Consider the following 26,848-nt stretch of genomic DNA (forward strand, 5'->3'; position numbering starts at 1 on the left):
CATTTGCTGATTTCATTCAAACATGTCACGAGGCCATGCCCCACATTGAAGGCTTAAGCATTCTCAACGATTGCGAGGAGAACCAAAAACTCGTTCAAAAGTTACCAAACTGGGCAGCTGCAAGGTGGAATCGTCAGGCCACTCAGTTCATGAAAGAAAGTGGGAAGTTTCCAGGTTTAAAGGACTTTGCCAAGTTCATGTCTTCTGAAGCAGAGATCATGTGCAACCCAATTACATCATTTCAGGCTCTCCACTCTGCAAACTTCACCACAGACACTGGTAAGGGCTGCCAAAAGGACAAAAGGCCCACTTCTAGTGTTCTCCACACCCAGGCGATAACTGAGACTGAAAATAAAGGTCCAAATGTTAAGGCCCCATGCATGTTCTGTCAAAACAACGGACATAAACTTCACAGTTGCCCACAGTTCAACGGAACATTGCTTGAAGAACGAAGGAAATATATAAAGGAGAAAAAACTCTGTTATGGTTGTCTCAAACCCGGACACAGCGCAAAGAACTGTAATTACAGACTTGTATGTGAAGTGTGTAAGAAAAAACATCCTACCTGTCTGCATGACTTCAACTATAACAATGATAAATCAGCCTCAAACCAGCCACAAACTCAGATCAGCACAGAACAGGCTGCAACTACCCTGTCTCTGACTGCAGAAGCCAGTGAACAGTGCGTGAGCACCTCCATGATTGTACCAGTATGGGTTTCTTCAGAGCAACATCCAGGTACAGAAAGGCTTGTTTATGCCCTCCTAGACACGCAAAGTGACACCGTGTTCATTGACCAAGATGTGTCTAATAACCTCCAAGCTAAGGCTACCCCAATAAGGTTGAAGCTCACTACACTGCTTGGTAAGGATGTTGTTGTGCCAAGCGAACGCATCTCAGGTCTCAAGGTAAGAGGCTATAACTCCTCAGAAATGATTGAACTCCCTCCTGCTTACACTAAAGAATGTATACCAGTTAACCGCTCTCACATTCCTACCTGTGAAACGGCAAGGCGGTGGAATCATCTCAAGGAAATAAGGAACGAGATTCCTCCACAGCTAGAATGTGAAGTCGGCCTCTTAATCGGCTACAGTTGCTCTAAGGCATTAGCTCCAAAGCAGGTAATCTTAGGAGGTGAGAACGAACCCTATGCAGTTCGCACAGCATTGGGCTGGAGTATTGTAGGTCCGACATCATCTTATGGTGACTCTTCTAGCATGTCTACTGTGTGTCACAGAGTTGCAGTTAAAGAGCTTCCCCTAGTGACTCCAGCTGATGTAATCAAGGTCCTTGAGTCTGACTTTAAGGATAACGACAAGGATAACAAGTCAGTGTCTCAAGATGACATTTTCTTTCTCAACATGTTAAAGGAAGGCATTTACAAAAACACTGAAGGACATTATGAAATGCCACTTCCATTTAAGGAGAGACCCCTCCTACCAGACAATAAGCAAATGGCCACTGTGCGACTTCAAAGCCTCAAAACCAAACTGTCAAAGGACCAAAGGTACAAGGAACAGTATATAAAGTTTATGAGTGAAATATTGGAAAGGGGTGATGCAGAGGAAGTGCAGAATGAAGCTAAAGAAGGAGAAAGATGGTATATTCCTCACCACGGGATATATCACCCCCAAAAACCAGACAAACTCAGAGTAGTGTTTGACGCCTCCGCAAAATACAGAGGTACCAGTCTTAATGATCATTTGCTGTCAGGCCCAGATTTGCTGAATAGCCTTAATGGTGTTCTCATCAGGTTTAGAAGGCATCAAGTTGCATTATTATGTGACATTGAAAAAATGTTCCACCAATTTCACGTGTATGAAGCAGACAGAGATTATTTAAGATTTTTATGGTGGAAAAATGGCGCAATGAACACTGAGCCCCAAGAGTTTCGGATGAAGGTTCACATTTTCGGTGCTACGTCCTCGCCAGGGTGTGCAAATTATGGATTAAAGCATCTTGCTAAAGAAAATGAGACACAGTTTCCTCTTGCATCTCAATTTATAATGAAGGATTTCTACGTGGACGATGGTGTGACGAGCACTCCAAGTGTCAAAGAAGCAATACAGCTCGCTCAGGAGGCTCAGACACTCTGTGCGTCAGGTGGCCTCAGACTACACAAGTTTGTAAGTAATGACAAAACTGTGTTAGAAAGCATTCCAGCATCTGAACGTGCCTCCCCACAGCAAGCATGTGACCTGGCGTTTAATGACTCTAAACTTGAAAGAGCACTAGGCATTCACTGGCACATTGGCTCAGACACACTCAGGTTTCGTTTTCGCCCCAATGTACAACCTGCTACAAGGCGTGGCATCCTCTCTATGGTTGCATCCCTTTACGACCCATTAGGATTCATCTCTCCTTTTGTACTAACAGGCAAAAGAGTGCTTCAAGAGACATGCAAACAAGGCACAGGCTGGGATGATCCCCTTCCAAGTGAATTAAGGCCAATGTGGGATAACTGGAACAGTGACTTGAAGAACTTGGAGAAAATCGTAATACCACGCTGTTATGTCCCTAAAGACTTTGGCCCGATTGTAAAAACAGAGTTGCATCACTTTTCTGATGCAAGTTCATACGGCTATGGTCAGTGTTCGTACTTAAGACATGTAAACAAAGATGATAAAGTGCATTGTGCTTTAGTCACAGCAAAGACCAGAGTTGCTCCCATCAAGGTAACAACAATACCAAGACTCGAACTGACCGCTGCTGTTGTCTCCATTACTGTAAGTAACATGTTAAAAGATGAGCTTGGATTGACACAGATAGAGGAGTATTTCTGGACGGACTCTAAGGTAGTTTTAGGCTACATTAATAATGATGTAAGACGTTTTCACACATTTGTCTCCAATAGAGTTCAGAGAATAAGGCTCAACAGCTCTCCCCAGCAGTGGAGATATGTCCCTTCTGAGGAAAATCCTGCAGACATTGCCTCTAGAGGTTCAGGTGCAAGAGAACTCATCATATCCGACTGGTTCAAAGGGCCACAGTTTCTATGGGAAAAGGAAATACCTCCACCTGCAGACATCGACATGAACATACCACTTGGAGACCCAGAGGTTAAGAAGGTACAGGCACTGAACACGCTCAAAACAGAGAAAAAAGGTTTATCAGACAAGTTAACAAAGTTTTCCTCATGGTACAAGGCCACCCAAGCCATAGCTCGACTCATTCGCTGTGCCAAGGGAGACAAAACAACAGGCCACAGTACAGTACAAGAAAGACAAAATGCACGATGTGTTATTCTAAAGGACACACAAGCAAGTGAATATGCAGAGGAGATAAGGTTGCTAAGGAACGGGAAACCACTTCCACACAAAAGTAAACTGTTTCAAATGGACACTTTTCTTGATACTGATGGACTCCTTAAGGTGGGAGGAAGACTTAAAGATGCTTCATTCTCCTCCATACTGAAACACCCAGTGATAGTTCCAAAAGGTCACCATGTCACTCAACTAATAATAGATCATTTCCACAGTAAGGTGCAGCACCAAGGGAAAGGGTTTACAATCAATGAGGTCAGAGTGAATGGATTTTGGATTCCAGGCATCAACAAGGCCGTGGCAAATTTTATACACCAATGTGTGAAGTGTCGCAAACTCAGAAGAGGCACAGAGGAGCAAAAGATGTCTGATCTCCCAAAGCAGCGCTTAGAGCCATCTCCACCATTTACATTCTGTGGAATGGACTGTTTTGGTCCTTTTCTAACCAAACAAGCTCGCAAAGAGCACAAGCGTTATGGACTTCTTTTTACATGCCTTTGCTGCAGAGCAGTGCACATAGAAATGTTGGACAACATGACTACAGACGCCTTTATCAATGCGCTCCGCTGTTTTATAGCCATAAGAGGAGCAGTCAGTGAGATTAGATGCGATCAAGGAAGCAACTTTGTCGGAGCTAAAAATGAGCTACAAGAAGCTTTAAAACAAGTGGACTCCAACCGCATTACCACATTTCTTGCAGAGAAGCAGTGTGACTTCAAAATGCACACTCCTCATTCAAGCCATACAGGAGGTGTATGGGAAAGACAAATCAGGACAGTTCGAAACATTCTGCGCTCCACAGTTTCACTTTCATCTGGCAGAATGGATGACGCATCGTTAAGGACATTCTTTTATGAGGCAATGGCGATTGTCAACAGCAGGCCTCTAACGGTGGACAACCTAAGTGACCCAAGCAGCCCAGAGCCCTTGACGCCAAATCACCTGCTTACTATGAAGCCAAAGATATCCCTGCCCCCTCCAGGCACATTCATCAAAGAGGATATTTACGCACGTAAAAGGTGGCGGCAGGTGCAGTACCTATCAGAACAGTTTTGGTCACGTTGGAAAAGGGAGTATCTATCCAACATCGCAACAAGACAGAAATGGCACACTCCAAGGAGAAACTTGAAAGTTGGAGATGTTGTCATGGAGAAGATGGACGATCTACCCCGCAATGAATGGAGATTAGCACGTGTAATGGACACAGTAACTGACAAAGACGGACTTGTAAGAAAAGTAAGGATTTGCTTCGGAGAAAGGAAGACTGAGAAGGGACAATGTTCTAGTAAACGTTCTATAGTGGAACGCCCAGTGCAGAAACTGGTTTTGCTATTAGAGACTGTTTAACTACATTCTAAGGTTTAAGGCTCCCTCTTTTCAATGGAACTATGTGTTATCATACAGTTTAATGGTTACGGGTCATTTCTTCATTAGGAAATCATTATCGCTTCAGTTAATTCCCAGTTAAGCTCTTAATGATTTGGTGGGAGTGTAAATGACCTCATTAATATTTTGTAAAGTGTTTTGTAAAAGTTATGAGTGACAATTATATTGTTGGAACGGATGCTTTTATTTTGAAAGTCACGGAGCGACAAGGTGCCGTAAATTAAGTGGCGTAAACCATATAGCAGAAGCGCGAGTTTTAATGCACAGAGAGAAGGTGTGCTCTATGGTTAATGGACGGGAATGGGAAAAAGAACGGCTATTAAGGTGCAACACTGAGTTGAAAGCAGTTTCTTAGCACCTGGTTGATGAGGGAACAAGGTTTGTAACAAAGTTTGTCCTGTAGATATGTATTTTGTTGTTTTACGGAGCATATAGCTGCTGACCGCTACTAAGCATAAAGCCTAAGTTTTCACCCACTAGAGGGTGCTAACGTACCTCGTCATGTTTAGGCAGCGATGCAATGATTTCCCTGTTATATGTAATAATTTACAAGTTTTGGTGTTATTTGTTATGTAAGGTAAAGAGAATTAATTTGTGATTAATGAATAAGTCAAAAGGTTAAAGGTAACACACTGTTTGATTTACTAATAGTCTTTTATTCTGTATGTTGTAGCTCTTACGGTGTGTTCACATACACGGCTGTTTAATAAAAGGATTGTGAACCATCAGTTTGAGAGACCATCTTTTCAACCGGGGATGCTACACCCACAGGTGCCTTTGATGGTGCAAAATGTTTCATCGACAGTTTTATGTTTGCTGGAGAGAAAACTTACAAACATACAGTGCAGCACTTCAGAGTCACACCACTAGTGATCGAAGATTTATGTAAATTTGACAACCTGAACGCATTCTGTACTGTACAGGAGACATGGCATGAGACTGATTGACAGTGGTATACAGCCAATCAGGATGCAGAACAGAATGCGCTGTTAACAAAAACAACAAAAAAAACATGCAAAATTGCACAAAAAAATAATCTGCGAAGAAACGGCGAGGCCGCGAAAGGTGAACTGCATTATAGCGAGGCATCACTGTACTAAAAGACATTGCAGTCTGCTAAAATTGACCTCCTGACTTGTAGATGACTGCTCTAAATCAATGCAGTTTGGGCTTCTCTCACTGAAAAGCAACGATCTCCAACAATATCCAGAAAAAGAAATCTGTACATTTTTGTTTTATCCCAACAGAAGAACATTTACAAGTTATATTACTCCCTATTGGAAAGTCTAGTAAGATATGTGCATGTTATTAAATCCCCCTCCCTGGCCACCTCCTCCAGCTTATCTGTGAGAACACCGAAGTGTTCCTAAGCCAGCCGACAGATGTAATATCTCCAGCATGTCCTGGTTCTGCCCTGGGGCCTCAACCAGGTAGGACATGCACAAAACACCTCATTAGGAGGCGTCTAGGACACATCCTTCTTAGATTTCTTAATCACCTCAGCTGGTTCCTTTCAATTGGGAGGAGCAGCTCTACACTGAGCACCTCACCCTGTCTTTAAGGCTGAGCCCAGCCACCCTTCGATGAAAGCTAATTTGTGCCGCTTGAGATCTCATTCTTTTTTACTCTACCCAGTTTAAAACTTTAGTAGAAAATTAAAGAAAGAAACTTACCTCACTTGCCTGGGGGAGAAATTTGACAAGTTAATTTCTTTTTGCCGTTTTATTAATGAATATTAATATTGTTAGCACATTTGCATGCAAATCTTGTAAAAATGAAACTTGAAACTTCGTAGTTAAGAGTAAAGGCCTGGTAAATAGCAAATTGCTTTACTAAATAAGACTATAGCAGATGTTGTTCAGGGTGTTCTTGATGTCCAGGCGGACAGATTGTGTGAGGTGCTAAGCTAACTTCTATTTGTCCCTAGCTAACCTCTGTATGTTTTAGGCTAACCTCTGTAGCTGTGTCCCAATTCATAGGCCGCTTCCTGCGAAGGACCCAGTCTTAGCAGCCTACGTAGGCCGAATTGGGACAGCCTTCATCGCCTGGCTGTGACGTAATCGGCCTTCAAATGCAGCCTCCGAAGGATGCAGCCTATGAATTGGGACACATTTTGCATGTCCTAGGCTAACTTCCGTTTGTGCTAATTTCTATTTGGGCTAGGCTTATCTCTGTTTGTCCTCGCCTAACCTCTGTTTGTACTAGGCTAACCTCTGTTTGTACTAGGCTAACTTCTGGCTGCAGTTTCATATCAAATATTGAAACAACTATTCTAGCTCTTTGTTTGAAAATTAAGCACATTCACCAAAATATGATATGTTCTTTTATTTAGCTATTTTTTTTTTTTATGTACAAAGCAAGTACTTCAAGGGTACAAGCATCATTTCAAGCACATTACTGCTGAGGAAAATCAACATAGTCAGACCCTCTGCTGGCAATGGTTACTGTAATTGGTCATGAGTATGCACTGAAAGGTTTTGACAACTTGTGAACATTTCAAATCCCCACAGGAAGCTTAATAATCACCCCTTGAGGTTTAACTAACAAAGGAGGGAAATGAGAAAGAGCATCAAACTTCTCCATCAGCTGAATTAATCAGGAGCCTGAGAGCACTCTTCAGAGCACAGGCTAGCATCACATCTAATGACTGCAAGTCAGAGCACAGTGTGTCCCTAATTGGACTTTAAACAGACAAGGAGAGAGGGGACAAAAATATCATTGCGCTTCCATTAAACTCCATGTAGCAGAGTGGAAGTTTAGACTGAAGTCAAGGTGGAATACAAAGTGATGACCTTACAGTGGGACATACAGATTTCCATTGGAATGATAAATCTTAAGCTCATAAAGCTGCGCTCCGGAGTTTACATAAACTCATAATTTTGGATTTTTAATGATTTAAGTGAACTGTTTTTTTTATTCCATGGTGGAATGATTGTACAGACTTAAAAAACAAGAATTTAGTGAACAGGCTTCAAAATTATATGGTCAAATATGCTCCCCCGTTAATCTTTGGTTAAATATTAGCGCATTGCACCTCGACCAGACACTTCCCATCAACAAGCTTCTGCCAAAATTTTTGTTGGATATTGTTGGACCGCTTTTCTTGGCAGAATTGGTAGAGATCATTTAAAGTAGTCAGTTTCTTTGCACAGACCAGACTTTTAAGCATACTTCACGAATTTCCCTCGGGTTGAGGTTGGGGTTTTGGGAAGGCTGCAGTGAAATTACAATAAAATTCATGTTCATAATGAGTATATGTAAACTTCTGACCACCGCTGTATGGAAGCTTGTTTCTACAGGTTTAAGTCAAAATAAAGTCAAAAGTTACTTTATCAGAAGCTGGAGTCAGTAAGTTATAGATGGGATTTTCCTTTGAGTGGCAGAAACAAAATGTTTGTTTTTTTTCCAATGGTGGAAACAAACTTCCATAAGGATCGTGTTTCAAATCCAGTATGTCTCTTCTTTTTTTTAAACAAAGCATATATTTTCAGGGATTAGCCAACTGTGCAGTAAGAGCTTGATTTGTTCAATAGTAACATTCCCAAGTGTGCTTTAATACAACACACAGTTTGCATAGCAGGCAAGTCTGTAGTTTCTGATTTGCAATTCATAGCAGCTTCCCTCACACGTTTGCTCTGGTGTAATAGACTCGTGTCATTGATGAGTCCCTGGGGTGTGCAGAGTGAATCCTTTCTCAGGTCTGTATTGATTGGTCTGAGAGTCCTACCTGATTTACATTGACAAGAGCAGCGGGGCCCAAATGAAAGTAAGCATGTTTCTCAAATTGGAAACACAAGGGGCACGGAGCTCCGCAAACAGACAGCTGGGAAGGTAGATGCTGACATTTAGATTGAACACCGGTGAGGAAGGCTGACTCGGCTGCTTTCAGGGTTTCTTTAGACGCAGTGGTCACTTCTAATTAATCATATACTCAAGGATTAACAGATTATTTCAGCTTTATTTTATCTTTTAAATGTGACACAGGGCTACTGTTGTTAATTAGTTACTGATTTTTCAGTTAAAATAAATTATTAAATTACATATTTTGAACTTCATTAACTATGATCATATATTTTTAAAATAAAATAATTATTGTGAGTTTAATAAAAGTTACTTTTTCATTCCCCAAGGGGACACCACAACACATCTGAATATTTGATTTGACACTACCCTCCCATTTACCTGGGCTTGGGACCAGCACTTAGAAATGCTAGCATGTGACCTTCCTAGGGTGGGTTTGTGTGCCCTCCCAGTTCCAAACTAGGGATGTGTGAGGTGAACAAGTCTGGTTAACCGCTGGTTAAGGACTACACCATGGAGCCACTTAAAATATATTTATAGAACATTTATATTCATATAAAATAATTAAATAGTGAATAAATGAATCTTAAAGTAACAGAGTTAAGTACAAAATAAAAATAAACTTTAATATATATATTTAAGAGTGACCTCTTAAAGATTTGGTCACGAGTGTAGATGTCCATGATACAGTCCTGGACTGCGCTCAGATCGTGGGTGGAACATGTTTTTAAAGCAAAAACATTCATTTGTATTTGACAGGGGGCAGATGATGGAGTGAAGCTGATGTAATTATGATGTTGAAGCCTGGTATGAGAGCCGACGGAGCCAGCAGCTCAAGGAAATGTGAGCCTAAAGAATGTCAAGGGTTTTAGTTTCTCTGAGGAACACGACAGATCTTGGGAAATGTCAATGTGTAAACACATTAAAAGGTTACGCTTCATCAGTCACATGCACCCGACAGGTGCACAGACGAATCTGCACACGAACAGACGCTCACTCTTAGACGTTCAAGGAAAAAAGACAACAAAACCCCCTACATAAATAAATGCAGGCAGATTCACAAAAAGCACACACACAGACTGACTGCATCAGTAAATGACCTTTTTGTCTAATCCTTATTTTTGAGTAAGCAGCACAAATGGCTTTTTCATGAATCTCAGAGACAACCAAATTACTTTTCTTTGCGTAGTAATTTCTGTGAGAAATGGCAGGGTGTGCAAAGCAATGCCTGAAAAATGGGGTATGAGCAAAAACAGAGCAACAGTGAAGGGAAAAAAATTACAGGACAAGCACTCAAAATTTCCTCAGAGCTGTAATTTAGACACCACTAAAATGCAGTATTTTTTCCTCCCAAAGAACCTTGAATAATAGCAGCAGCATTGCACCAGGACAAAAAATGATTTGGTCTTCATAGATACACCACTCAGCCACCAGTTTTCTGTTTCCTTTCTGCATATCCTAAATTGTATTTAATAGCTTCAATCAGTGTGGGGATAGTGAAGCCTGCTGCTAATGCACTAGTCGTGTTTGAAGAGGGGGCATTGTGGGCGAAGCATCAGCCCGTCTGCCATTAATGTTGCATTACATGTCCCGTTCCCTGCTATAATTACAGCTCTTTCTCTGCCTCAGTTCAGACTCGTGTCTCGACCTGAGGCTGGGAATAAATCCAGTTTATCAGGGGCTGAGGATGAGACCGGCCCTGCAGCACACACAGCTCGGCTGCGAACACCTCTTTCCAATGCAGGCGTGTGGCTCGGACCTGGGAGTGTCAGCCAAAGTATCAGCTGCATAAGGCGAGCTGCATGCCAGATATTGTTGGTCTATCCACACAGAGCTCGGGATCCCAGCCAGAGAATTACCATGCGCACCGGGGTGGAGGAACGTGGCTTGAGATGAATAGATACAGAAATCCTTAGTCACACTGTGCTGGAATGGCATCTGCTCTGAGATTTGTGTGACACTGAGCAGAAAGGAGTGGTGTGCATTTTCCCTTTGTTGCTTTTTAGGTTTTTGCAGAAGTGAAGACTCAGACCTTTCAGATGTGTTGCTCTAGGAACAGTAGGCCACAGATTTCCATAAAAAGCTGAAATCACCCTCAGCATACTTTTTTTTATGGCTTCTGTTTGAGACTTTGGCATTGGATCTAACAGTGTGTGAAACATGGTCAGTAAAAATAAGTTTATTCTTCTTGTAACAATGGCTCTCACCTACAGTGTGGTGCAAAATCCTTGAGTCTCTTGTCATTTTTAAAGCGGTCTTGAGCAACCGTTCTTCAGGCTTTTACTTTGGCTGCTTTCCACTCACTTTCAGTCTAGTTCTTGCACCTGACTTTCAGAGGAATGCTTTTAGTTTGTTTGGTAAGCTGCTTAACACGGACCTATGAGTCATACAAGCACAAAACTAACCCAAATCAAAGGATATGTCTACACATAACAAACAACGTAGAAATAAATCCATTTAAAATGGTATCTTTAGGCATTTTTTGGCAAAAATGCATCATTTGGCACCATTTCTTCAGTTGAATGAGCATGTCAATGACAGGACAGTTTGACAGGAATAAAACACAATTAACGCACCAACGAGGTGATTCTCAAAAAGCTATTAGCTGTAAACTTGGCCCATCTTAGCACGATGTGCAGTGTGTCCTTAAAAAAAAAATGAAGAAACTGGACAAATGAGGATAAAAGAAGAAGTGGCAGTGTTAAAAACCAGTCTGCAGCAGATGAACTGTATCTACAAGTCATGCCCTTAAGAAATAGATATAGCTCTTACAAAACATAGCTTTGAATATCCTGGAGAACTATTCCTGAAGACTATTTGAAGAAATTACAACAAGCTTGGCTAAGAGAACTCAGGCTGTGCTGAAGAATAAAGGCTGTCATACCAAATAATGACTTTCAGGCTTGTTAGAATTGTACAGACTCTGGCTTTGCCTGATATGCTGTAATTACTGCAACCATTTCCCAATTTCCTGGCAAAATATAAAGAAAAACGTACCTAGTGACTTTTGCAAAGTGTTCTAAATTGGTATTATAGCATTATCACACTGCCTAACAACCAGTTAACAGACAACAACATTAAGATTGTACAGCAAGACCAAAGCGTTGCAGGAAGCAAGCAAAAATTAGATAATTTTTCCAACTTATAATGTATAATTTTATTTAGTATGCTTTGGTTAGATTATCCTTTGAGGGTCAACTGCACAAACACACTAAACACACATGAGTGTGTCACAGTGTTGCTCTAATACAGAAATCTCTGTCTGTCTGTATGTGTGCAAACTCCTACACAATCAGAAGCTGAGAAACCAAAATTGCCACACAGGTACATGTTAGGTCTATATCCCACATTATGATGTCATTGTGTTTCCTAGCAACCACCTACTAACAGGCTAAAATGACACATTATGCACCTGTAAAGCCTCATGAAAGCATCTGATCAGTTCAACTTCATGACAGTAACATATAATTTATATCCACAAAACCTGACTTATGCATGATATATTATGCACCGACTGTAACTAAGAAGTAAAATTGCTGGCCAAACAATACTCTAGTATATGCTGTTGCTAGTTTCAATTCTACTCTTCTATTCTATTGTAAAAACTCACTGAATAGATGCATTCCAATTAAATGTTTAACATACATTTCTTTGGCTTTGGGATTTATGGGGAACTTCAGATATTTATTAGAAAGAAGTAAAGGACAGATGTTCTCTAAGACATCTTAGGAACTCATATTTCTAATTTTCTACATTTCAACTATACTAAAGTCAGAGTCTTGAGAAAAGAGTTGTAGCAGACAGGTGATCAGGTTGAAGTTTGTCTTAATTAATTAATTAATTAATGAGCATAAAACTAAATTAGATATAGAGTGGAAAGTATTCTGAGTACAGAATGAGTCAGCTTTTAATATCAACCACGTGCAACATAAATACCTCTCTACATCCAGTGCTTGTTACACGGTGATATTCTCTTGACAGTGATATACCTATTATCCCACACAGAGGTGTGTTATTATGGATCACATTATGATTATGCAGGAGTTTCCAATATATCATGATCTGCTGGCAAAAAGGGGATAATTTAATTGGGAGATTTATTATAATGAATTTGCATCTATTAAAAAATATACTTTACCAACCAAGTTTTTGAAAATTAATCTTTAAGCCATTTATAATTTTCAGTTTAAACCATCAAAGTCAATTACTTGTAGACCCCCATCCATGTCATCTTTAATTAACATTACTCTTTTAATGTAATTGGGTTCTTTATACAGAGATAAGCGAAAGTAATGTAGTTTATTTTTTGTAATAACTATTTTAAATAGCAAGTAGTGCTGACCAATGTTCCCTCTAATTTTTCATGTGTCTGAGCGAACGCACAAACTCCCTGAGCGGTCCCTTGGACCACTGTGAGCAACAGCACATGTGTGCACTGTGGTCAGCAGCCAGCATCGAATCCATCCAAAATACATGGTTTATTAAAATAATCAAATTACAGTATTTACATTTATGTTAGACTACTTTTAATTAAGTGCTTCAGCCCACTTACAAAGAAAATTTAAAAATAAATCTTGTTCATGACCTGTGTAGTATGTTAACACTATTGGAAGTAAAAATAACTTGAACTCCAATTTTGAAAACACAACTTTTTTTTTTTTTTTTTTTAAAAAAAAAATAAAGCTCTGACTTGTATTATGAGTCTGAGTCTGTGGTCTGGGAGAGAGTCCTGTAACTCTGTAAAAACACAGTAAATAATGACCAATGTTGGACAATTAATTATATTAATTATATAGTTACTACTTCAAAAAAAGTAACTGAGTTAAGCAAACAACAAAGGTTTTTTGCAGCTGTTTACCTAAAAATGCAGCAAATGCATTTTTTTAATAAACAGATTTTCCGTGCGCAGAGACCGTGCCAGCAGTGCGCAATTGCGCACGCGTGCAGCTTAGAGGGAACATTGGTACTGAGTATGCTGGATGAATCCAAATCGAAATACTCTCCAAACAAGCTTGAATGAAAAACAGGAAGTAAAAGCACGGATGACTCATAAAGAAATATATCAAAAATAAAACAGGAGGAGAAAACCATGAGGGCAAAGGCCTTCATACAGAGACAAGACAGAGGGAGGAACAAGAAGATACTGCTGGAAACAAAAATACATTCCCAAAACCTGAAACTGGGACAATCACAGTTATTTTGAGTAGCTGGTCTTTGACTCTTATCATTCATCATTGTAAATGATGAGTTGTAGCCAATATGCAGTCTGTCACATCTGATGTGCATGATCAGCCACAACATTATTTTGGACTTCAGGAAGGGCAGAGCAGACCCGGCCCCACTCTATATTCACGGGAACTGTGTGGAGAGGGTACACTTCATGAGGTTTCTGGGCGTGCAGATCTCTGATGATCTCTCCTGGACTGCAAATACCACGGCGGTGGTAAAAAAGGCCCAGCAGCGTCTCCATTTTTTGAGAGTGCTCAGGAGGAACAACCTGGAGGAGAGGCTGCTGGTGACATTCTATAGAGCCACCATAGAGAGCATCCTAACGTACGGCATAACAACATGGTATGCAGGGTGCTCAGTTGCAGACAGGAAAGGACTGCAGAGGGTCATCAACACAGCCCAGAAGATCACTGGCTGCTCTCTGCCCAGTCTGGAGGCCATTGCAAACTCCCGATACCTCAGCAGAGCTGGCAACATCATTAAGGACTACTCTCACCCCAGTAATCAACTGTTCGAACTATTACCGTCAGGCCGACGGTACAGGTCACATAAAACCAGGACAAACAGATTCAGGGATAGCTTCTTTCCCAGAGCTATCACCGTAGTAAATGAGCACAAAACAATTAAACCTGCTTAACTATACTTGCCATTGTCACTATATTATGCTGCTATTCATACTACCATTACATTATGCTGCTATTCATACTATCATTATATTATGCTGCTATCCTGTATATATTGTACTTATTATTGTCTGAGTACTATGGTTGTTTTATTGTACTTTTTATATTTTACATTTATATTTATTTTGCATTTTGCACCAAGGGAGTGGCACTCCAATTTCGTTGTACTTTGTACAATGACAATAAAGGCTATTCTATTCTATTCTATTCTATTAAAACCTGCTTCCTAACATTGTGTAGGTCCTTGTCTAAGCATGAATCTCTGCGTGTCTCCCGCTCTAGGACACTTGCAGTGGACCCTTTAGTCCTTTGTACTGTACAGTAGGACCTCCTTGTGGGTTCGTTTTGGCAGCTCAGATTGGGATCTGGGGAGTTTTTAATCTCAGCCGTGCTGTTAAGGGCAGTTTTTGTGTGTGCCATTACTCTGCTGAGAGAGGCTGCTGCCTTCAGATCACAGGGATAGGTGTTTAGGTGTATGTCACAAGTTAAAGTAACATCCACATCAATAGCAGGACCTGAGGTCTTCCTTCAGAACGCTGCATTTTAATGAGAAGATCGGTTTTACTTACTTCACCAGTTGGCGGTTTTCATCTTGTGGCTGATCTGTGTGTACCTGTGTAAAAGATTCCTGCCCCGAAGGTTTCACAGTGACCTTCACCAGTTGTGTAGCGGTAATACGTGAGCATTTCTGGCCCTCGTCTACCACGGGGATCGTGTCTCATGCAATATAATTATTTTCACACAACATCCCATGCTGCACTAAAAACACCACTGACTTACTGGTTGCTATGGGAATAAAAAGGAGGAAAAAAAACCTCATGTTGTGGCCACCATTATCCCGCATTTCAGGGTTGTGTTCGGAGGAGCCAAGAGCATGGCACACGGGAGGCAGCTGGTAAAAGCAAAAGAAGAAAAAGAAAAAATAGCAAGCATTGCTTACAAAAAGAAGGTTAACTGTTCCAAAACAACGAAGCATGAAAACACAACACGGGAGCAGGCCGAGGCTGAATCCAAAGTACAGGCAGAGTTCAGAGAAACAAGCAAGAACTAAGAGCTGAAATCTGAATCCGTAAATACACGGTGACGTTCTGGTTTCTGCTGAGGCAACAAGAGGTAGGAGGGTGGGAATGTGCTGCATAAACTGAAGAGGGCTGATGAGCGGTGTGAAAACAGGTGAGAAGAGGGTCAGGAAACATCAGGTAATGCAGCAGGGCAGATGGGACTGAAGAGGCAAGTGAGTGACCGAGTCAATGACTGCACAAATTAGGCCTCCAGCTACACAATATATTTGTTCCCAACATCTAAAGCAACCCATGTATGCACCACTGAAAAGCTGCACAGTGCAGGAGTGACTCCACTTCAAGAGAGTGAAAAAAAAAATCAGAGGGTAGGCAGGCTGCAGGAATCACAAATGTTACAGCTGACTTTTGACCACAAAATTTAAACTGCTTGGCAGTTGCACGCTGTGTTAAATACATTTTGTCGGTTGTCAAAGTGTTTACGATTAAAAACAACTATAAAACTACAAATAACCTATAGCAACTGTCTGGTGGAGGACGGTCTCAAATATCAGTGATAAAACCTGCTATGAACGAAACCCTACTCAGAACCCCATTTAAAAGCAAAATCTATGGAGGAAGCGATACCAGCATATGCAAATAAACTACGACATATATTTTAACACATGAACTGACTTTTGTTTAAAAAAAAAAAATCAGTCTCTTGGATAAACTGTGAAAAAAATGTGTCAGCATCATAATAGAAACCGAATGAAATCACAAAAGTAGCATCAGTTATGTTTTTGTATACAAATATTTTAAGTCTCTGTAAAAACATTATCTCCTGATGCATAGTTACATTCACTGGCCTCTTTGTTAGGTACATCTGATCAAACTTCAGTGGAAATATCTAATTAGCCAATCACAGCAGCAGCCTGCTGAATATCAAGCTGAGCATCAGATAGGTGTGGTTGTCAGTGTCAGGGGCTCAGGAAATTGCAGAAACTGCTGATCAGCTGGGATTTTCCTGCACAACTATCTCCAGGCTTTACAGAGAACTGTTTTAAAAAAGAGAAAATATCTCTGTGTGAAAATGCCTTAGAGGTTAGAGGTCAGAGGAGAATGGCCAGTGCCAAAAGAGCATCTCTGAATGCACATCGGGTACAGCAGCAAGAAGACCACACCAGGTGGCACTCCTGTCAGCTACAAACAGGAAACTGAGACTACAGTTAACACAGGGTCACTAAAACTAGACAAAAAACAAACAAACAACAGTCTCATTGGCTTAGTGAGTTTTTATTTCTGCTTCAGCTTTCACATCGCCAGAATTTGATGTAGACAGCACGAGAGCATGGATCCATCTTGCACTGTGGTTCAGGCTGCTGTTGGTGATGCAGTGTTGTAGGCCCCTTGAGCATTGTTTAAACAGCACACCTGAGTATTGTTGCTGACCATGCTGAACATGAAAATGAGTTCACTGTGAGTGTATGGCCTCCACAGTCACCAGAACTCAGTCCAACAGAGCACCTTTGGTGATGTGGTGAAACTGGAAGATTCACATCATAGATGTGCAGCTGTCAAATCATCTGCACCCACGTGATGTCGTCATGTCAATATGGGCCAAAATTTCTGTGGAATGTTTCCAGAAACTTGTTGAATCTATGCCACGAATCATTAAGGCTGTTCTGAAGACAAAAAACAGGTTTCAATCCAGGGCTATTAAGGTGTGCCTAACAAAGTGGCTTCTGGCGTTATAGGCATTTGTTTATTTTGTGTTGCAAAAATGAATTTCTTCTTATTGGCACTAACGTTTTTTAAGCTTTACAAATATCAAGTGAAGCTCCAAGAGATTAAAATTTGTTATCTGTATCAGTGACAAAACACACTTTACACAAGTTTTCCTAAATCACACTGTATCAAATCAAAGAAGCACAAAGAACATGTCTGATAAATGCTGGTCCCGAGGTATTTGTCAAAGTCTATTAGGTTATTTGTCTTTGTAAAAAGAAAACAAAGGTGCATGGAAGCAGGCTGCCCCTGCGTCTATCTGTCTGTGCCTATCAGGCCCTTGAGAAGTCATTGATCCATGCAGACCCTTTGCTCATATGCCCGGCAGATGCTGCAGCAACAACAAAGACTTCTGTTCCTCCCTGACAGCACGACCACTCGTGTTTCCGTCAAGAATGGGTAGAAACCCTGGAGCCGTCAACCTTGCACAGCAGGATCAAATAAAACATGATGATAAGCTGGGGTGAAGTTTTCCAGACCTAAGAAATGCTGCACCTTTCATGTCCTGGAGTCGTATTAACATCCTGCAGAAAGCTCAGTAAATACTGCTTCTTACCTGTGGCCAACTGGCAAAGTGGACATTAACTGAGCTTTAAACTCTGTTATTGAGCCGCTGCCATTGACATCTTCATTGATCACCAGTATTCTCATAAGGCCCAGTAGAAACTCAGCTGATTAATCATTTAAGCGGATTTTAATGAGATCACAAAAAGGCTTGAATTGGAAATTGATGATATATGAAAATCTTAGAGGGTGATACTGCCCTCAGCAATGATGGTTAATTGGCAAAAGGACTGAATTTATGTAAATAACATAATGAGCTACAAGGAGCGGTGTAATGAAAAATGTTGATGGATGTCAGTGACACAAGCAATTCTCTGTTATGTTGAACATTTGACAGCGGCATAAAGGAGCTTCAATTTATCATGCATGTGACAAGATTACTATTTTCCCCCAGTTTTGAACATCATGTATGTCACTTGTGAAACTGCTGAGATCACCACTGTGAGACCGGCTAAAATGAGGAAGGCAGTTCATCAGGTGATCGAACAGGATTTAAGCTCAACAGAAAATTGTTTAATGACTGTTTTTGCATTACTTCAAGATAAACGTAGTCCATTTTCGTCGGCCTCAGAAAATAATGTTCTGTCAAAGTCTTTGGTGTGTTACATTATACACAGAGTGTACATTGGTGGGGCTGCAGAGCTCATGCCATGGCAATAAAACAGGGGTCACTTCCAGCTCATCACTTTTCTACATGCATTTTTAATGTTTTGTAGATCATTTTAACCTGAACCATGCTTTTCCTTAAGCTACAAAAGCAGTTTTTAGTGAGTAAACCTAACCAACGAGTGGCAATGAAAGCAAAAAGTGAGTGCAAACTATGGTCTCCTGGCCATTCCCACCCCCTTCAGCCTTCTTGTCTGGATACTGTAGGTCTGTTAAACCTGATCATTATTTCTCGGATATTGTTACCTTGTGCAGGGTGGCATTATACAGCGCGACAACCTGGGATGAGAATATGTTATGGAACATTTACATAACCTCACAATACTTTTGAGTTATTTCTCCTGCTACATATTCACTAGAGACTGAACCGCAGCAGCAGGAGAAGTCCGAACAATAACCACTTATCCAGACGCAGATCAGCAGTCACAGCAGGAAGAACAGCTGCAGCTGTGCTCACAACCTGCAGCTGGATCCTGTTGGACATCTACAGTTTAATATGAGTAATGAGCATTAAATGCATCATGTAAAATCTCACATCATTTCTCCTCTTCAAGTTATCTGCAGCCTTTCTTTTACTGGACTGGATCACAACGAATATCCATGTGGATTAAAATTCATGTAAACCATATTAGGACTAAATTATTGTGACATAAAGGCAAAATCATTGCAATGAAATCTACATTTTATGGTGAGTTAACCAAAAAATGTCCTCTGTGGTCTTTACGGAGCCCCATAGAAAAAGGTTCAGCTTATTTTGAAGATTTGGGGTGTGGTCATTTTACCTCAGAGTGAAGGTTCTATCCCCATCTCTCCTAATTTTAGTGATGCAGTCCTAATTTTTGTCTGGGTACTGTTATATAATGGATATAAATGATGACCTACAAGCTGGAGTTATACTAGTAGTATGCTTAGGAGAAACTTTTTTAGACAAACATCTCAGTAATTCCCAGAATTTAAAAATTTTAAGACCCCAAAGACGCTCAGATGTCTTATAGGTAAGTTCATGCGGCAGATGTGCTTTCCTATAGCAGCTCCTGCAGGGCTTTAACATTTCTGTAGAGAAGCCTGTTTTTTTTTTTTTTTTTTTTTTTTACTGTCCATCGACCCAAAACTGTGTAACTAGAAATTTCGAGATAACTCAAAACTTTGACTTAGCACTGCTTGACATTTTTATTTATTTATTTCACTGGCAGCAACAAGCTTCCATACATCTCTGCTTTTCTGGGTCAACTCGGATTTAATAAAAAGTTCTCAGACCAATCAGAGGATGAGCTATCGGGCCTTTTAAGTCAGTGTTCCTCCAGCAAATCAAATCAATCTTCACATTATACAGCAGAAAAGTTACAAGATGTTTGCAGACTGTGAATTCAAACTGAGCTTGAAAACTGTCTCTAAACTGTATTATTAAAATAATCACATTGCACGTGTTTTTTTTTTCATGTAATGAACATAATAAATAATTGGGAAATAGATGTTATGTTACCACATGGACCCTCCTGGGACTCCCGCAGTGACCCTCAAAGAGGTGCCGGTCTCTATTTTGAGAAACTGGAAAAGCTCTGCGTGGAAAAATCAGTGACATTATCAGAAAAAAAGGAGAAAAGCAGAAAAAGACAGCAGCGAATACAAGAAGAAAGCTCGGACTGATTCAAAAACTCTGACCAATCCGAAGTCACATGACTCAACCACCAGCAGCGAACGGAGAGCGCAAAAGAGACGCAGAGCCTCGGTGTACACAAGCCTGCACACCGCCAATCCGACACGGCTATACGCCCAATTTCTTTTTAATTGAAACCTTTTACTCCCGCTCGGTGAGTACATTTCCCACTGCCATTTTCTTAAGCATATTTTTGTCCTCTTTTTCTTCCTTCCTGTTCTTGGTGTTTCGACACGGGGGGAAATGTTTTCTCGTTTTCTGCATGCAATGATTTAAATCTTGGATGCAGAGTGTTTGTGCTCCGGTGACATCCACTGAGAAATAGCCCTACGTGCTTGCGGACGCTCTTGATATTTTTCCCCCCTCTTCTCTGTCTTCCTCTCCTCTTCCCGAAGCAGCTTTTTCACGAGCTCACTTGTTCCGATCTCGACCTTTTGCTTATTTTCTGGCTTTTTCCTCCTTTATCATGGCTTATTTTGGTGTGGTTTTGGTGCTTTTCTCGGGTCTTACAGTGTTTCTCTGGTGTTCGAGGCTGTACGTCTCCTCGGGCGCAAAAATAACAGTTTTGATTTTCATCTTTGAGGATTTTGCTTTTCCAATAGGTGAGAAATTTAACTTTGCTGGAGTTTGTTTTGGTGCTGTCTTTGTACTTCTTTCTGCAGCCTAGATGAGAGAAGTCTGAACTTTCCTTCCCCCCCCCCTTTTTTTTTTTTTTGTCTTTTTAAGTAAATGTCTCGAACAAACCTGGATTTGTTTTAAATAATGAACTAATTTGAGCTCTTTTAATGAAGAAAAAAGAGAAGAAACATAAATCAGTCACCATGCTACAGTTAGAAAGATCTCCACTGTAAATGTGTAATTTGTTTCTATAGAGAGCGACTGGAAAAGGTGAAGGCATTCAGCTCTTTTGCTCTTCACATTTGCCTTCCAGTGACAGCATTGTGCAAAATTCATACAACTTTATGAATGCAAATCGCTGGTATGCAAAAGGAAACAGATTCCTGCCAGCTGAACCAGACACAGCTGTGCTTCTCTGCCCTGTTTGTCTTGCTGCACACACAAGCCTTGATGCATGTGGGATTGATAACTGGTTGACACAGTCAGGCTTTACGCAGAGAAGCTGGGAAACTTAAACTCACTAAATGAGTCAATGAAGAGGGGAAAGGAGTTGGCTGGAAATTCTGTGACAGCTCATTATGCAAATCAGGCTTGATAGATTTGATTAATAGTTTGACCTTGCTGTATCAGCCAGATCTCACCCGCAAACCCGCAGGCAACAAATCCAAAAAGAACACTAAATCCCGGACAACCCATGAGACGTTCCCCTTTTAAATAGCTGCTGGAATCCTTGACCAAAGTTTTGTTTTTGTGCTCCGCTGAGGGAAACTTTCAGAGCTCTAGACAAAAACCTTTCAATCAGCCTCAAAAGATGTGTGTGGAGACGTTTGACAGCGTTTCCAGCCTTCAGACTTCGCAGGTCAGGGAACAGGTGGGGGAAGCCGAGCATGAAATGTGCTGCTACGCAAACAATACTTATCTCCCACAAGGGATGAGGGTGGGAGGCTGACTCTGGAATAGCCAGCCGATACACACATGCACTGAATCGCTATGAGCTCAGAGAGGGGATGGAAGGAATAAAGTTTAGCCAGGCATTTCTGGGCTGGTCAGCAACCTGCCCATATCCAGTGGAGGCCTGGCTTTACGTTTGTGCCCCCGTGGGCTGAGATGATCATTGACCCTTAGCAGGTGTGCGATGCGGGCTGCCTTGAAGCCACGCACCACAGAGCCCATCTTCAGCGAGCTACGGATGAAAAACATTTTAGAGCGGCTGCAGCTTTCAAACTATAGGTCAAAGAACAGATTAGGAGAGCTGTCTCTCTCTGTCTCTTTTTATATCCCCTGCATGTGAGAGATAACCAAAGAGAAAAGCATATGGGCAAAGACAGAAACGGAAAGAAAGATGATGGGATGCTCATGTGGAGGAGTGGGCTTTATGAGCACATACGTGTGATATCTACTTCAGTTCTGTGTTACATTATGCATGTGGTAATACCCACTGCTCCTTATTAAGGCTGCTGCTCTCGAATGCTATTTCTACGCCTGCATTTGTCATATTCAACACATTTCTCTGGGCAGAGTGTGTGTTTGGATAGCAGCAGCTTGACTGAACGACAGCCAGTGTGTACATATGCATGCACCTGATGCTCACTTTTGTTGTGAGACGTGCCATTCACCTTGCAGCATGAGTATCTCGGCATCACGGCCAGTTCCTTCTATTCCCTGTTCACAGAGATAGTGGTTGATTTCAGCACCATGGACAGCTCCCAACACTTTATTCCTTTGGCAGCTGGAGCGAGATGATTCTTGCCTGGAAGTCTGGAGCGTCTCTACTCACTAACCCCTGCCCTCTCCACCGCAAACGTCTTATTCTCAGCTATTTCAAGCTCTGCACCTCACATTCAAAAGCCTAAGAAAGGATAATTATCATTTTGTGTTTTATCAACAGGGAAAGTAGTTTAAATTAAACATTTGAGCATTTCTTGAACCATTTCAATATAGGAATCTAAAGTATAAGTTTAATTTAATACTTTATATGAAACAGAATTAATTAGTTTCTGGATTCACATGTTGGGGAATTAAATCTTGTTTTATGACCCACGCCATCTTTGTTTTCTGTTCCCAGAAGTGACTATATTTAGAGGAGAGAATTGAGTGCAAAGTTAACACCTGGAATCCTCACCCATAAACTGCACAGGTGCATCACGCAGACACAGAAACCTGCTAACTAGTAACAGATTGATAAAATAATTTCTCCCAAATCAGAGAGCAAAACTGTTAGACAGCACATATTTCACAGTCAGCCTTATTATTTATCACATAACTCCAGTGATGTGCTCCTGAAGGAACTGACACCACAAATTGAGGCCTAAGCAGATCGCCTGCAGCTGCCTGTGTCGGTGCTCCTCTCAATCAAATCAACCGCGCCCCTAAATCTAATTGTTAACAAATTCAAGGGTGATCATTGTTGTGTTGTTATAAAAGAGAATGTCAGCTTTCGACACTAAAACCATTTCCAGCACCAGGGTGTAAACATGCTTTTTAGTGCTTAGAGTTGGACATTTTGATTGACTGGATCAAAATGATTCACAGGATAAACAGACAGATGTCAACAGCTGGTTTTCAAATATGCATTTTGGAGCTTTGACGTTAGCCCTTGCTGGCATGTTGGCTTTTTGGAGCCAGATGTTTACCAGATTGGATGAAAGGGTGGAGTGCTAAGCTATCAGCTAATGTCAGATTGTTTTGTTAGGTGTTAGCAAGCTGTTACTAACTACTTACATCCCTGCATTGCGCAGACACTCACATCTAATCATTAGTGCAAAGTAACAGATTAAAATACTAAGATTACATTTACCAAAACTGAAGCACAAACTTTTTGAATAGATTGAAGCTGTAATGTTTATCATCTGTCCATGAAAATGCTCCTAAAGGCACCAACAACACAGCCAGAGTGCAGTGGTCCAGTTAAGTGACTAAAAGAGCCTTTTATTCTAGTGTTCAAATGGATAAGTTATAAAAAATTTAATCCCTTTCAGGCATTTTTGTGAAGGGTAAGACTATCCATAGAGGTACTGGGCTGTAAATGTGCGTTTTAATGCTGGAAATTTGGACATTTTAACATGAGTCTATATGGGTCGACTCACTTTTACAGCCAGGAATTGGCCACTAGAGAAAATGCACATTTTGGCTCATCCTTGTGGGCTTGATTCTTCCCCCTCATACTGCATGTGATCTGTGGAAGTTTGTTTACGCCACTGATACAAAAATGTTTTGGTCCAAATTTCATGTTTGTATCGCAACATTTTGACTTGCTCAGAAGTAACACAAAATTTAGAGATATTAAGCCAGAACCTTGACATTTAAGATTACATTATTTTCTTTTTCTTTTTTTGTGTGTGTGTGTGTGTGTTTTCAACGGACCACAGTGAGCTGTTTGTGTTGACAAAATATAAACAGCACTATAAAAGCACACACGGTGCCCTCTAAGTTACTCTAGAGCTTAACTGAGACTTCTTCAGCAAACATTAAACACCAGCTTCAAAAAAGAAGCTCAAGTGTAGCCGGCCCAATTTTAAAAACCTAACGAGATAACTTATTTTAATGATTTCTGCTGTGTTTTATTCTTTAGTGTTTAGAATTTAATCTCTAATCTTATGCACTAAGAATAAACAGAAGTATAGCAGAGTAGATATTTCTGTTTTACCAGTATCAGGAACATTTATACTTTTCCCAGAGGGTTTTCTGACCCAACCCCAACAGAAGTAACCCTATGACATTCACCACCATTTTTTACCAAAGAAGAAGAAGAAGCAGAAAGCATTTTGTGAGTTGGACTTTGTTGGCGGAAATAAACTTTAGCACGCTGAGATTTAACAGGTTTGCAGCCACACAGACAATAAAACAGAAAAATAAGCTATTCTGCTACGTGTGCAAGTATAAAACTATTTGCTGACGTGGTATTGGTGTCCTAAAATGACCACACTCTTTGAGCCATGCGGCTTTGTGCTTTCAAACAATGTATAATCGAGTCCAGTGCCATTCAAAATACAATGGTTTTCAGTTTTTACTCTGCATTTTGAAGATTGGTTCTTGGTAAGGAGTAAAAATTATGATCACTCCAAAATGTTATTTGATGAAGATTAAAGAAGCTCTTTCACCTTAAAAACATTGAAATGTTTTCGTAGAATACACATTATACTATAGTAAATCTTTAAAACTGGAATATCCTTTAGTTTTTAAGGATAGAAATGCAGATACATTTTTTTCCTACTTTACACACAACAATTACTCGAGAATTTAATAAACAGTCAAACTCTGGTAAAAAAAAAAAAGGCATCAGATCGTGGACTGAACACACCTCTGAGGAATCCACTTAGATAGGAACCTTAATCACAAATCCCATTAAAACCAACCACCGACTGATCCCACAACATGTATTGTCTGCATGCAAAGCCTAAAGATTATACCGCCGTGCCGAGTATTTCCAATCAGGGGTACGTAATCCAAGGGGCTATGCAGACTGTCGGTGTGAAAGCTGCCCAGGACTCCATTTGTTGCTATTTATTTACAGCTGAAACGGGTATTTGACCAAAAGCAGATCAGCAGCATACCAGGCTCAAAGTTTGGGAAATTCCAGGATTATTAAATCTAAAAATACGAAAAGAAATTCAGCTGTTTTAAAATTGATTGTGTTTGATAGCAGCCACTTTAAAACCTTTAAAAAGACACACACTTTGAACATGACTCATAAATGAATCAAGCTGTTGCACGGTCTCCTGTAAACTGTAAACCTAAAAAAATGTGGTTTGTTTCAGGCACACTCACTGTCAGAAACTGATCTAAAGCACCCAGGTAATTTAGTAAATTAGTTATGAGTTCTACACTTTTGCCTAAAAAGCAAAGGATTCTAGGAGGAGACACAGATCCCCTGGAAGTTGCATCAGGAAGGCCACGCAACATAAAAATCTGTCAAATCAAATACGCAGAGCTTCCCACTGTGGCAACCCCTTGTAAATGAGGAGCTGAAAGAAGCTGTTATGTAGTTGTATAAGTGAGACTGGTCTTTTCTGTAGTTAGATTTCAAAGCCACAGGTAAAAAACAAAACAAAACAAAGCTGGAATATGCTCTACCTGACACTCACTGGCCACTTTATTAAATACACCTGTTCAGCTGTTTGTTAATGCATGGCTCTAATCAGGTCAGATGGGACCAGGCATTAAAAAAACTTGCTTGCAAGTATCAATATTTCATGTAAAAACATGAAACATCGTGTAGCAACAGTTCAGGCTGCTTATGGTGTCGTGACAGCGCAGAGGATAATTTCTTGGTACACTTTGGGCTCTTTAGTAGCAACTAAGCATAATTTAAACAGCACAGTCTACCTGAGTATTGTCAGTGACCATGTCCATCCGTATATGACCAAAATGTACCCATCTTCTAATGGTTGCTTCCTGTAAAAGAATACATAATGTGACAGGGCTCGCATCCTGTCAAACTGGTTTCTCAAACATGATGTTGAGTTCACCATACTCACACGACCTCCAGAGTCACCAGATCTCAATCCAATACAGCGTCTTTGTGCAGGGATGGGAGATTTGTATCATGGATGTGCAGCTGACACATCTGCAGCAGCTGTGTGACGCTATCATGTCCATATGGACCAAAATCTCAGAACAGTCTTTCCAGGTCTACGTAAAAAAATTGGCTGGTGGATGTTAATTAGCATTCTTCTCTATATTTTCATCTCCAAAACAAAATAAGAACTGTAATATTTACAATTGTAGCATTTCCCACACGACTCTTGTTTGGGATTGGGATTTTTTTAATTTTATTTTGATTTTGTCAACAAATATAGAAACCAGAAAGCGAAGGATCACGAAGAGAGAAAAACTGGCTCCTGCCCGAATGTTTTTGTTCTTTTTTAATTGAATCTTTCCTGCTTGCATCACAGTGGATGTGTATTTGCATTAAAATGAGCACTATTTAGTGTTTGTGACACAGCATGCATTCACCATGCCGTCACTCTGCCTACAAAATCTGTTGTGCACAATAAACTGAAAACATTGTCGGCACGTAACGTTTAGCAGCAGAAGAGAGCCTATTTTTCATTTAAATTGCAAATTCTTCCTAAAATGAAATGATAATCAGCTCTTTGTCGTGCCGTTTTTCACATTCATGGAAGAGAACATCCACATCATCCGCATCCCCCTCAGCCTCATGCATATTTCGACTCATTTGCTCCATTTCTGACT

At 40.6% G+C, this 26,848-nt stretch overlaps 1 protein-coding gene and 1 long non-coding RNA gene across 3 annotated transcripts in view; both read left to right on the forward strand.

Moving 5' to 3' along the window:
* The first annotated feature begins 2,977 nt into the window (after positions 1-2,977).
* LOC148097706 (uncharacterized) lies at positions 2,978-5,377 on the forward strand. The gene is made up of 2 exons (XR_015716781.1): positions 2,978-5,027; positions 5,323-5,377. It is a non-coding gene; the product is annotated as an uncharacterized LOC148097706 (long non-coding RNA).
* A 14,697-nt stretch (positions 5,378-20,074) lies between these two features.
* LOC102780227 (RNA-binding Raly-like protein) overlaps positions 20,075-26,848 on the forward strand; it is a 57,153-nt gene continuing 50,379 nt past the window's right edge. The window contains exon 1 of one of the 2 annotated variants that reach the window (XM_006792203.3): positions 20,075-20,189. The gene's annotated coding sequence lies outside the window, so the exon portion shown is untranslated. Of the gene's footprint in view, positions 20,190-20,576; positions 20,638-26,848 lie in introns of those variants that run through there. The other variant, XM_006792204.3, reaches the window with a different exon arrangement.

This window comes from Neolamprologus brichardi, chromosome 18, assembly GCF_056152115.1.
Source record: "Neolamprologus brichardi isolate AB-2024 chromosome 18, ASM5615211v1, whole genome shotgun sequence".
Classification (NCBI taxonomy): Eukaryota; Metazoa; Chordata; class Actinopteri; order Cichliformes; family Cichlidae; genus Neolamprologus; species Neolamprologus brichardi.